The following is a 12,047-nucleotide window of genomic DNA, read 5'->3' on the forward strand; positions in this document are numbered from 1 at the left end:
CGTGCAATCGGCCACGTAACTCAAATTGCGACGCGTCGCCCACCGGAACGGACAATTCAGTCGTGACCCTCTTGGAACTACCGCCAAGGAGATCGCCACGGGTGGCGGTTTAACCTCACCACAACCCAGTCCGCATTCTACCCACGCAAAATAGGGTGAATCACCGAATGTCGATATACCTAAGTACCCACGCGGGTAGCGTACCGAGGAGTTGTACCACGCCGCAGGTCGACCCCGGACACGTACCGCTTAAGCGGCTCGTTCCGTGCTGCAGGGATAACCGAGCGGAGTTATCGCCGACCTCGACGGTTCAGATTATTTATTGGGTGTCTACACCCACTACCAATCTCTTACGTGATGCAAGATGGAACTTTCAAACGAAGGAAAGGACGCAACGAAACGGGAAAACAGTTCAACAAGCAAGCACTTTAATTTCACACACACACACACACACACACACACACACACACACACACACACACACACACACACACACACACACACACACACACACACACACACACACACACACACACACACACACACACACACACACACACGGCAAGCCATACAGCCATATATTCACTGCCATGCAGTAAGAATGCACATATAACAGTCAAAACAATAAAAGCAACGCAGAGCGACTACCGAATAAAGCAATGTACAAGCACTTATTCGGGTTTACTTAATAGACTGGCGCCACACACACACACATTTACACCAAAAGCAAAGAAAATACAAGCCATCCTCACAGGCAAGGAGGCAGACAAGTCCGTGGACCAAATGAACGTGGGACCTGGGTGATCGGCCAGGTCAACGAGACCGAAGGGGTCTTACCCGCGCCCTCGTGGCGCGATGGCTGGCTAGCCGCAATGTCCGCACAACGCGCCAGACTCCGTGCCCCTGGTATGGTCGGTGAGCTCCTTTGGCGTGCGTTGCGCAGGCACGTGTTGGTCGGCACCACGATTAGGTTGGGGAACGGACAGGGTTACCGGCGCTATCTCAGCGCGGATGGGGGGAGGGGGGGAATTGTTGATGCTCGGGGTCAGGAGAGGGGTATGGCGGACGCTCCGTCCCGCTAGCGGGGTCTCGGGACCGCACCGATCCCGGCGAACTCTAGCCCCTGAGCCCTCTTCCGCATCCCTGCTTCACTCCCCGACTCGTCCCTCGACCCAGCAACGACAACCTCCACGATGACCTTCGTCTTGACTCGACCAGCCCAGCCAGCACAGCACCGCACAGCTCAGCACAACCCAACACAACACTCGGCACGACTCCCGAGTCGCTTTGTGCTCGCGTCTTTATAGACCGGAGGAGGAGCGTGTATGCCTATTCGCGGATCAAAACGCGCTTGGAGGCGGGGCCACGCCACCCGACGTTCAGCCATTGGTCAGGCAAAAAGGGGCGTGAGCCTCTCCTGATCCGAATTCCCTCCTAAAAGGAACGCATTCACAGCGGGTTGGAAGGCGGGGCCACGCCACCCGATGCTCAGTCATTGGATGGAAGAAAAGGGGCGTGAAGCCTTCCTGATACTCTTCTCCTCTCCCGAAAGGATCCATGTGCACTCGTGGCTTGACGCGTTCGGCAAGAATCACCGAACGGGCCTGGACAGCACGACGTTCGGTGTTGACAGGTGGTGTGGTTGTTGGGGGCTTATTGGTCCAAAATAACGACAGAGAAAGAAAAACAGCCTGGATGAATCACACATATTCCCTCTAAACAAGGGTGTGGACTAACAACACATGAACTTATCGATATATCTAACCTGAGGATCTTTCTGGTGTATTGCAAATTTCCACAGCCGTAACAATATATATATACACACACGCACACACGCACACACGCGCACACGCGCACACACACACACACACACACACACACACACACACACTCGCGCACACACACACGCACACACTCGCGCTCACACGCACACACTCACACACTCGCACACACTCGCGCACACATGCGCACACACGCACACACTCACACACACACACACACACACACACACACACACACACACACACACACACACACACACACTTACAGATTTCAGAATCAGATACAACTAATGCACATAACATTTAGGTCCTCAGACAGTTATTTCCATAAATGCATGTCCAGGATAGACCCATCCCCATGTCTGGTGGGATTCTAGCTCTGATGCATTGGAGAAGGGTATAGAACAGATTCCCTTTCTTAAGGGATGGCCTTTTCCTCTTTACGACCCGTTCATGCATGCGACAGATAGCCGTTAGCCCAACGGAGGCTCATTCTACCCCCTTTCCACCAGGACACATTGGCTTGGAGGTGGACGATTTATTTACACCTTGGACTTACAGGACATTTGATTAAGCACACCGTGGGCTTTCCCTGAGCAGTTATTCTGATGGTCAAATATGGCTGTGGATCATTTACCTCACCCACATGTCTTTCATTGAAGTTCAACACCCACCTCTTTTTCATACCCAACCGACGTTGACATCCACCTCTTTCCATTGACGCACGACACCCCATTCGGCGCCCCAAACGTGGTGTCGGGGGCCGGACCTGTGTTGATTGGGGGACCTGGGTTGTTAGATCGCTCTGGTAAGGAAGGGATGATCGCGAGATTGACAGTTGGTCACGTGCAATGATGCGCCAATAAGCAAGCTGGATTTGGCTGACGTCTGCTTGAGGCTCCACCCAGACTGGTCGCCTATAATAAGGATGGGAGGATCATCATCCTTACAGCTGGAGACGGTTCCCTACAGCTGGTGATGGTTCCTTACAGCTCGTGACAGCTGGGGACGGTTCCTTACGGTTGGTGACAGCTCCTGACAGCTGTCCGTTAATTACAGCTCCTTACAGCTGCCCGTCGGTTATGGCTCCTCATAGCTCCTGGCGGTGGGTGACGGATGGATCGTTCCTGCTGGTTCTGCTTGATACCTGCTCTTGGCGTACCTAATTCTTGGCGTCACCGATTCCTGGGGATGATAACGTGGCGTTGATTGGTGTTCGAGCCCGTTTGCGAATAGGTGCATGGCAAGACAAGGGTGCTGGCAGCAGACCAAGGCACACTCACATTTTGTAACATTTTATTGGATACGCGATGACTTCTGCCTTGGTAAGCCTGGACCGGATTTATTTCCCCCTGAATGATCTGCTGCATACCCTTGTCTCGTGTTTCATTGTTAAGTCAGGCAAAGTGACAAGTATCTGCTCTTTGTCTATTTTTCTATCAATGCTTGTATAATTCTTTATTTGTTTGAGATTATTTTGATTTATTTAAATTCATCTATTTACAACACAAGGAAATAAAAAATTCTTCAGTATATTTATTTTTCTTATAAATAAATTCCTTATTGACGTTCCAACCTGTCCGTGCTTGTCGTTTCTTTCCATTAATCCAGCATTGTCCGAACCGAGACAGACTGGGAGATTATAATTCCCAAACAAATTACCTTAGAGTTGGCATGCACCAGTGCTAAACGCTCGGCCGCCATACTTAAGATCTAATGAAGAAAAGATTGGTGCATCGCTGAGGGTGCGTATCCCATTGAGGAAGCCATGTGACCTCTCGTTAAACGGCAAATTAGACGGTGGGCACTGGAACTCGTGGTTCACAGATTGACGTTCGTGGTTGGAAAGCAACCCACCGCACCACAAAGTGAATTGTGAGCAGTGGCCCCAGGTCCGGTTCTTCTGAGGAGAAACGAGGATGAACCCCCTCAAAAACACTTGGTGTCACCCGTAACAATATAATACAAGTGTGTATATATATATATATATATATATATATATATATATATATATATATATATATATATATATATATATATATATATATATACTACCGGTCAAAAGTTTTAGAACACCCACATTTTTCCAGTTTTTACTGAAATTTTAGCAGTTGAAGTCAAGTGAATAACCTTAAATGGTACAAAGCTAAGCGGTAAACTGCCAGAGGTTAAAAAACAAAAGTTTAGGTTACCAAAAACTGAAAAATGATGTAAATTAGAGTTGTAAATGGGTTAGCAACTGCAGCTGTTCTGCAGCAATGGAAGTAAATCAAGCCTTGAAAGTTGATGCAAACAATTCCTTCAGGTGTCCTAACCTTTTTTGATTACTTACAAACCCTCTGTCTGTAAAAGCAGTGTTGGAACAGACTGTCTTGCTACACCCTCTGAAGCATTATTTGGACAATATTGCACTGCAGGAAGTAGTATATTGCGATGATAATGGCGAGAAAAAGATAATTAACAAAGGAAGACAGACAGACCATTATAACCCTTTAAAGTGTAGGTCTTTCCTTTAGAGAAATTGCAAAAAAGCCAAGGTGTCAGTGAGTACAGTTTCCTACACCATCAAAGGGCACTTGGAAACTGGAGGAAACTCTGACAGGAAGAGGTCTGGCAGACCCAAAGCCACAACACAATCAGAAGACAAGTTTCTGAGAGTCAACAGCTTGTGTGATAGGCGGCTCAGAGCAGCAGCTTCAAGCACAGCTTAACACTGGTCGAAGTAAGGAAGTCTCAGTTTCAACTGTGAGGAGAAGACTTCGTGCTGCATGTTTGACAGGTCGAGTGGCAGTAAGAAAGCCATTGCCAAGATGGCAAAATAAGAAAAAGAGGCTTGCCTGGGCCATGAAGCACAGCCAGTGGACTACTGAAAACTGGAAGAAGGTCTTCTGGACCGATGAATCAAAATTTAAAATCTTCGATTCGTCACGCAGGGTTTTTGTAGGCCATAGAGTGGGCGAAAGGATGGTTCTTCAGTGTGTGACACCAACTGTCAAACATGAAGGAGGAAGCGTGATGATCTGGGGGTCTTTTGCTGGATCCAGAGTCGTCGACTTGCACAGATTGACTGTCACCCTGAATCAAAAGGGCTACCACAGCATTTTGCAGTGACATGCAATACCCTCTGGTCTACGCCTAGTTGGTCAGGGGTTCATCCTAGAGCAAGATAATGACCCAAAACATACCTCCAGGCTATGTCAGAACTATCTTAGAAGAAAAGAACAAGACAGTAGGCTTCAAATCATGGAATGGCCAGCAGTCTCCAGACTTAAACCCCAGAGCTGGTTTGGGATGAACTGGACAGAAGGGTAAAAGCAAAGCAACCTACAAGTGCAACACATTTATTTGTGGGAACTTCTGCAACAGTGTTGGGAAGAACTTTCCGAACAATATTTGATTTCCATTGTCGAAAGAATGCCACGAGTATGTTCGGCTGTTATATCTGCAAAAGATGGCTACTTTGATAAGTCAAAAATTTCGATTACATTTTGTTCAACAAAACGATTCCATTTCTTTTTTTAACTGCAATTGTTTATTTGTTCTATGCTTTAATGTCAGAGTACATTGAAACATTAAACTGCTTAAATTTCAATAAAAACTGGAAAATTGGGGGTGTTCTAAAACTTTTGAACGGTAGTGTTTATGTAATATGTATATATATATATATATATATATATATATATATATATATATATATATATATATATATATATATATATATATATATATATATATATATATATATATATATATATATATATATACATATATACATGGTGGATAGGTCGGGTGTGTGACAAGGAAGAATTGATTATATATACAGTCATGCGTCACTTAACGATGGGGATACGTTCTGAGAAATCGTTGTTCAGCGATTTCATCATTGTGCGAACATCAAAGAGTGTACTTACACAAACCTAGATGGTATAGCCTACTACACACCTAAGCTATATGGTATATCCTATTGCTCCTCGGCTACAAACCTGTACAGCATGTTACTGTACTGAATGCTGAAGGCAATTGTAACACAATAGTAAGTATTTGTGCATCTAAACATATCTAACTAGAGGGGGAGCACTCGGGAGAGTGCAAAAACCTCTGCCGCCAATACTGCTGGGTCACTCAAGTGAACCTTACATCTTATTCATTAAATATGATGTCAACAGTGCTGACAGAGTTATAGTTCTTTTCTACATTTTTTTTGGGGGGGGGGGGTTGGAAATCACTTAAAACATGTAGAAATGCAAAAAAAAGAAATCGAAATTGTTGAAAAAAAAGTTGCAAAAAATTCTTTTCTCTAACAATTTTTTTTGGGGGGGGGTTGGAAATCAATTAAAACATATAGAAATGCAAAAAAAAAATTTTTTCTCTAAATTTTTTTGGGGAGGGGGGGTTGGAAATCACTTAAAACATGTAGAAATGAAAAAAAAAAAATCGGAATTTTGTTGAAAAAAAAGTTGCAAATTTTTTTTTCTCTTAACAATTTTTTTTGGGGGGGTTGGAAATCACTTAAAACATGTATAAATGCAAAAAAAAAAATTTTCTCTAATTTTTTTGGGGGGGGGTAATTTTTGGGGGGTGTTGGAAATCACTTAAAACATGTAGAAATGCAAAAAAAAAATTTTTCTCTAACAATTTTTTTTTGGGGGGGGGAGGGGGGGTTGGAAATCACTTAAAACATATGGAAATGCAAAAAAAAAAATTTCTCTATTTTTTGGAGGGGGATAACAATCTTTTTGGGGTGGTTGGAAATTACTTAAAACATGTAGAAATGCAAAAAAAAATTTTTTTTTTTCCTCGAACAATTTTTTTTTTGGGGGGGGGGGAACAAGTCCAAAATTTAATGGCATGATCCTTGGACCATACCTAAGCCCCCCCCCAAGTTTCGTCGAAATCCGTCGAGGAGTTTTTCCGTAATACTGTTCACAAACAAACAAACAGAAAGGGGTGAATACAGAAACCTCCATCCATCTTCGAAGATGGCGGAGGTTAAACATAGAAAAGGTGCAGTAAAAATACGGCATAAAAGATAAAAAAAAAAAAAAATTACCCCAGTGGGGGGGTGACGGTCATCTCTATAATACCACAAGTTCTCAATGTTCAGTTCAGGTAACCGCGAAACAGTCCAAACTAACAGTTTGGATTGAAATAGTTCACAGAGATACACTCGGATAATACTACTAATGACATAATTAATAAATATGTATTGTTCATTGAGGACCCGAATGAACACATCAGAATCACCAGAAAGTGCAATACGTGGTTTTTCGGTCTGTCCACTCTCTGGGGACATTTCACTTCCGGTTGTAGAAAAAAAATAGGCTTAGCTCTCGGAGATTATGATAATCCTGTAGATTATTCTTCACTGATTATAATGCAACTTTCAGAATGAAAATTGGTCAAGTATTTATAGAGATATTGAGGTTTGAAAAATCGTTAGAGCGAGCAAATCCATTAATTATTAATTCCACAGAAGTTTCGTGACACTGCACAAAGTAACATGTCAGGTATGAAAAAACATTTTGTATGCCAGATTCATTAATTATTAATTCATTAATTATGGAATGTACTCATTGATATATTAATCAGAAAGCCCGAAGCATGCAGCATAATTTATCACTAATCCCCTCATCCAGGATCTGTGGCCTCGCCCCACAGCCTGCAGCCCGATGTCCGCCGGTGATTATGTTAGATATCGGCACGATCGAGAGGAGCCTGTGAATTATCCCTGCTGATGCAATCGTTCAGCCAGAATATTCGTTGTCAAGATGTTGCGTGATTAAATCACCAATACAGTCACTCGAATTTATACTGCCGACATACTTCTTAACAATCACCTTCGCCCCAGAAACCGCAGTCAATCTGAACCACGCTGGCCACTGCTCAGACGCCATGACCGGACTACTGCGCAGTTCTACTACGCAGCTTGGTTAAAGATGACTCGGCATTTTGGCGCGCGCCCACGAAATTATAATTTGAAAATAAATGCCGACGTTTACATTTCGGGTTTTGAAACTTTTGCATCTTCGGCGGAAAATGTAAAAATATAAAAGGCTAAAAATGTGTTTTATATTTATATTACATTTCTCCTTCCTTCCTTCTTTGCGAATCGCATCGGCGTTTTTTGCCATCTTCCAGATCACATGACGATCAAACGGGAAGGAAATTCAAAAATCTGTCCGGTTAGATACAAGATAATATTTTTTACTATCATAATCAATAAACAGTTGCCGAATATCTTGTAGAATGGCAGACAAGATAGGATTTGAAAATGACGATTTTTATAACTTACATGACCTTGTCCCTGACCTTGAACCGGGACAAAAGTTATATCGTTGTGCAACACTCATCGACCTCGACCCACATACTAAGTTTCATCAAGACCGGAAAGAAAAATTGTTGACGGACGTACGGACGGACATTTGGTCCGGCTTTATTAGGTCATTTTCGGTAGAGATGACCTAAAAATCAGGTCAGGTCAGGTATGGGAGCATGTGCCAGAACAGCACGTCGCTGCGTCCACTTTCTGCTGGTACTCCAGGGGCCTCCGTCTGGCCATCCCCCAGGCAGATGCCAGGCCCATCCCCATCTCCTTGAGATGATGGTCAACCTGCTGCAACCACGAGGCATGTGGTCGGCCCACTGGCCTCCTCCACTCATGAGACTCCATCGCTGAGAGAATCTGGTGAGCAGGATCAGCGTCAGGAAAATGAGCCACATATTCATACAGCCGCAACTGACGCTCATGGACTATGCAGGTAACAAATCTCATCCGAGTCTCTCTCAGCAACCGCTTGTTGGACACAAAATCCGACCAGCGATAACCAAGGATTCTCCGAAGAGACCTGGTACCAAAGGAATTAAGTCTCCGTCTCAGATCCTTGGTCAGAGTCCAAGTCTCGCATCCATAGAGCAAGACTGGAAGTACCAAGGACCTGAAGACTCGGACTTTCGTCCTCCCGCACAGGTACCGGCAGCGCCACACCCCATGATCCAGTGAATCCATGACTCCCCAGGCCCGACCCAGATGTCTATTGACCATACAAGTCCATACAAGTGCTGAAAAGTGTGGGGGCCAGTACACACCCTGACGAACTCCAGTAACAACTGGAAATAAGTCAGAGATGGTACCACCACACTTCACAGCACTCTCAGTACCAGAGTAGAGTTGAGACATCAGATCGATCAGTTTTGGTGGCACCCCACGAAGACCAAGAATCCTCCAGAGGACATCCCGATTCACTGAATCGAACGCTTTGCAGAGATCAACATCGGCTGCAAGCAGCCCCTGCCGAAACTCTCGTCTGCGTTCGGTGAGGACAAGAAGAGCAAGGATACGGTCAATCGTTGACCTCTTTGGTGTAAAGCCTGACTGCTCTGGACGCTGGTGCTCAAGCAGATGGTGGCGAACCCTATCAAGAATTATCCGAGCAAAGACCTTGCCCGGCACTGAGAGCAGCGTCACCCCTTGGTAGTTGTTGCAGTCTTGGCGATCACCCTTCCTTTTCCAGAGAGGAACAAAAAGGCCCCTCTTCCAATCAGTTGGGATGATGCCTGTGTTCCAGGCAGAGCACAAAACTGCATGCAACGACACGAGTGCAGCATTTCCACCAGCCTTGAGAAGTTCAATATGGATGCCACAGATCCCTGGAGTTTTGCCCCGTTTCAACTGGTTCACCACAGCCCGTGTTTCCACAAGCGAAGGTGGACCACAGTTGATTCGAGGGTCAGCAACAGGGATGGTAACACCCTTGACGTCCAACTCGACAGCTGGGGGATCAGCCTGGTACAACCGCTCAAAGTAACCGGCCCAGCGGGCCTTCACTTCAGACTCCTCTGTCAAGAGCCAACCACTCTCTGCTCGAACTGCAGTGCTCCGAGGGATGGGCTTGGATGAACACAATGCGCGAATTCCCCTGTAAGCGGGACGAGAATCACCTGTCCACAGGTGATGCTCTACCCCCTCACAGATTCCTCGCACATAGGCCTCCTTGTTCACCCTCAGTGCATACAGTTTTATGCCTCAGCTCCCTGAACAGCTCAGCTCTGCCATTCAGCCTGGCCCTGCGACTCTGGTCAATGGTATCCAGTGTCCCTTGAGAGACAAAATTCTTCTTTGCCCTGCGGTGAGTTCCAAGACATCCACCGGCAACATCAAGGATGGTGGTCTTGAAGGCACTCCACAACTCTTCAGGACCCCCCAAAGCACCCAGACCCCCCCCAAGTGTCCACCCAGCCTGTTCGCAAACTCCTCAGCTACTCTCTCATCCCTAAGCTTGCCAACATCCAGTCGAGGTTGGGATGGTACCATTCTCCAGGATTTAAGGTGCAGCTTTAGAGTTGCTACAACAAGCCTGTGGTCAGTATTGAGGAACTGAGCACTCCGGTAGACCCTGCAGTTCTGGATCATCCTCCAACGACCGTCAATGAGGACATGGTCAATCGCCTTTGCCACACCGCCAGCATTAGAATACCAAGTCCAGCAATGAGTTTGTGGGTGCTGAAACCATGAACCAGCCACCCTAAGTCCATGACTTCTTGCAAAGTCAAGGAACTTAGTGCTATTCTGGTTCATAGTTCCTGACCCATGGGGACCAACACACCTCATAACCATCCCTATCAGTTCCAGTCGATGCATTGAAATCCCCCAAGACGAGAAGTGTATCTCGTCTGGGGCACTGATCAACCACAGACTCGAGCGTGGCGTAGAATGCATCCTTCACGGTGAGATCACTCACCTTAGTCGGAGCATAAACAGAGACCAGGGAAATGACACCTAAGGAGTGACGAATCCTTTATCTCATAATACGCTCGTTGACCAGTGTTCCCTCAATTATCATTGGGGTCAGCTTATTGGACACAGCTACAGCAACTCCTTGGGTATGGTAACCATCAGAGCGACCAGACCAATAGTAGGTGTAACCACCCACCATTATCTCGCCGCAATCCCGATGTCCAAACGCTTGAGCTCAGATGATAACAGAGACAGGTGATCATCCTTTCTTAGGGATAGGACATTCCAGGCACCCACCCGAAGGGACAGCCTCAGGTTAACCCAAGGAGACCGCAGTCTGGTGGACGACACCTCAGCACCACTCCGACACACTCTCCCGCAATCTGACGCAGGGATGTTACCCCCGTGGTTTCCCTCCTATCATCAAAGATTGGGGGTCCCGAAGGCTTTGCCCCAATCCCGTCATCCGGTGAGCTGCCCTGCGAAGGGAAGCTGCACAGGAGGTACTCCCACAGAGTGGGTTTCAGATTTTTTTGCGTATTTGTGTTTTGCGGAATGAAGGGTTTTACGATGACCAGAGTGCAAATCCTGCCACCAACCTCCTAATATAAAAGCAACCCAACTGCAGGAGGACGTCCGCAGACACAGTTGGGCACTAGATATGGATGGCCGTTGGCTCACAAGGAGCTCCTCCACCCTTTGACAGGTTTTGTTTTTAATCCTGCTGGGTGTCCATATCCAAACACCCTCCTCACCAGAAAACCTGGTGGGGGAGACGGTTTAGTCGCCGACAACCCGACCATGGAACAGGTTAGTGCAGGTTTACATGGTACCTGTAGCAGGTCACAGATCTAACCTGACCTATCCTGAAAAGGTACACTTATCATGAATGGAGCTTGCAGAACTGGAAGTTGCTCTGGGTGAGTGGTGAGTGAATGTGAAGGCCTAGGATATTACTGTATACGACTGTCAATTTTATCAACACTGTACACTTAGGCTATACTAAATTTAGGAAAAAAAAAATTCTTTCTTCAATAATAAATTAACCTTTGCTTACTGTAACTTTTTTTACTTTATAAACTTTCAAATTTTTTTTTTAAACTTATTGACTCTTTTGTATAACCCTACCCCTAAAACACAAACACATTGTCCAGCTGTACAAAAATATTATTAGGGTACCGAGTCAAATGGACTGGGAAACATTGTTTTTCTTCTGTTTATTATTTCCTTATTCTTTTTCCGCCGGTAATTTGCGGGTTCTTTTGCTTTAAAAAATCATTTTCTCAGAAACGGTAAGTCCGATTGAAACGAAATTTTCACCATAGTATGTATCTTTTTGATCGCAAACTTAATTGATAATTGGGACGTCATAGGTCATGTGGTACGGGCGCCATCTTGAAAAAAACGATAAACTTTGAACCTCTGTATCTCTGAAACCATGCAATGGAAAATTTTTTCGCTTCATACATTTTAATGAATTTCCCATCGGGAACACGGTTGATTTTTTCGTGACGTCATCAGTGAAGCGGTAT

General features: G+C 45.5%; 1 protein-coding gene across 11 annotated transcripts in view; it reads right to left on the bottom strand.

Annotated features, from left to right (window-relative positions):
- The window catches only part of LOC147030554 (transmembrane protein 198-like), a 137,432-nt gene that overhangs the window by 11,373 nt on the left and 114,012 nt on the right, over positions 1 to 12,047 (bottom strand). The window lies entirely within an intron of this gene.

Source organism: Eptatretus burgeri, chromosome 3 (assembly GCF_056783735.1).
Source record: "Eptatretus burgeri isolate ZD-2024b chromosome 3, Ebu_testis_v1, whole genome shotgun sequence".
In the NCBI taxonomy this organism is placed as follows: Eukaryota; Metazoa; Chordata; class Myxini; order Myxiniformes; family Myxinidae; genus Eptatretus; species Eptatretus burgeri.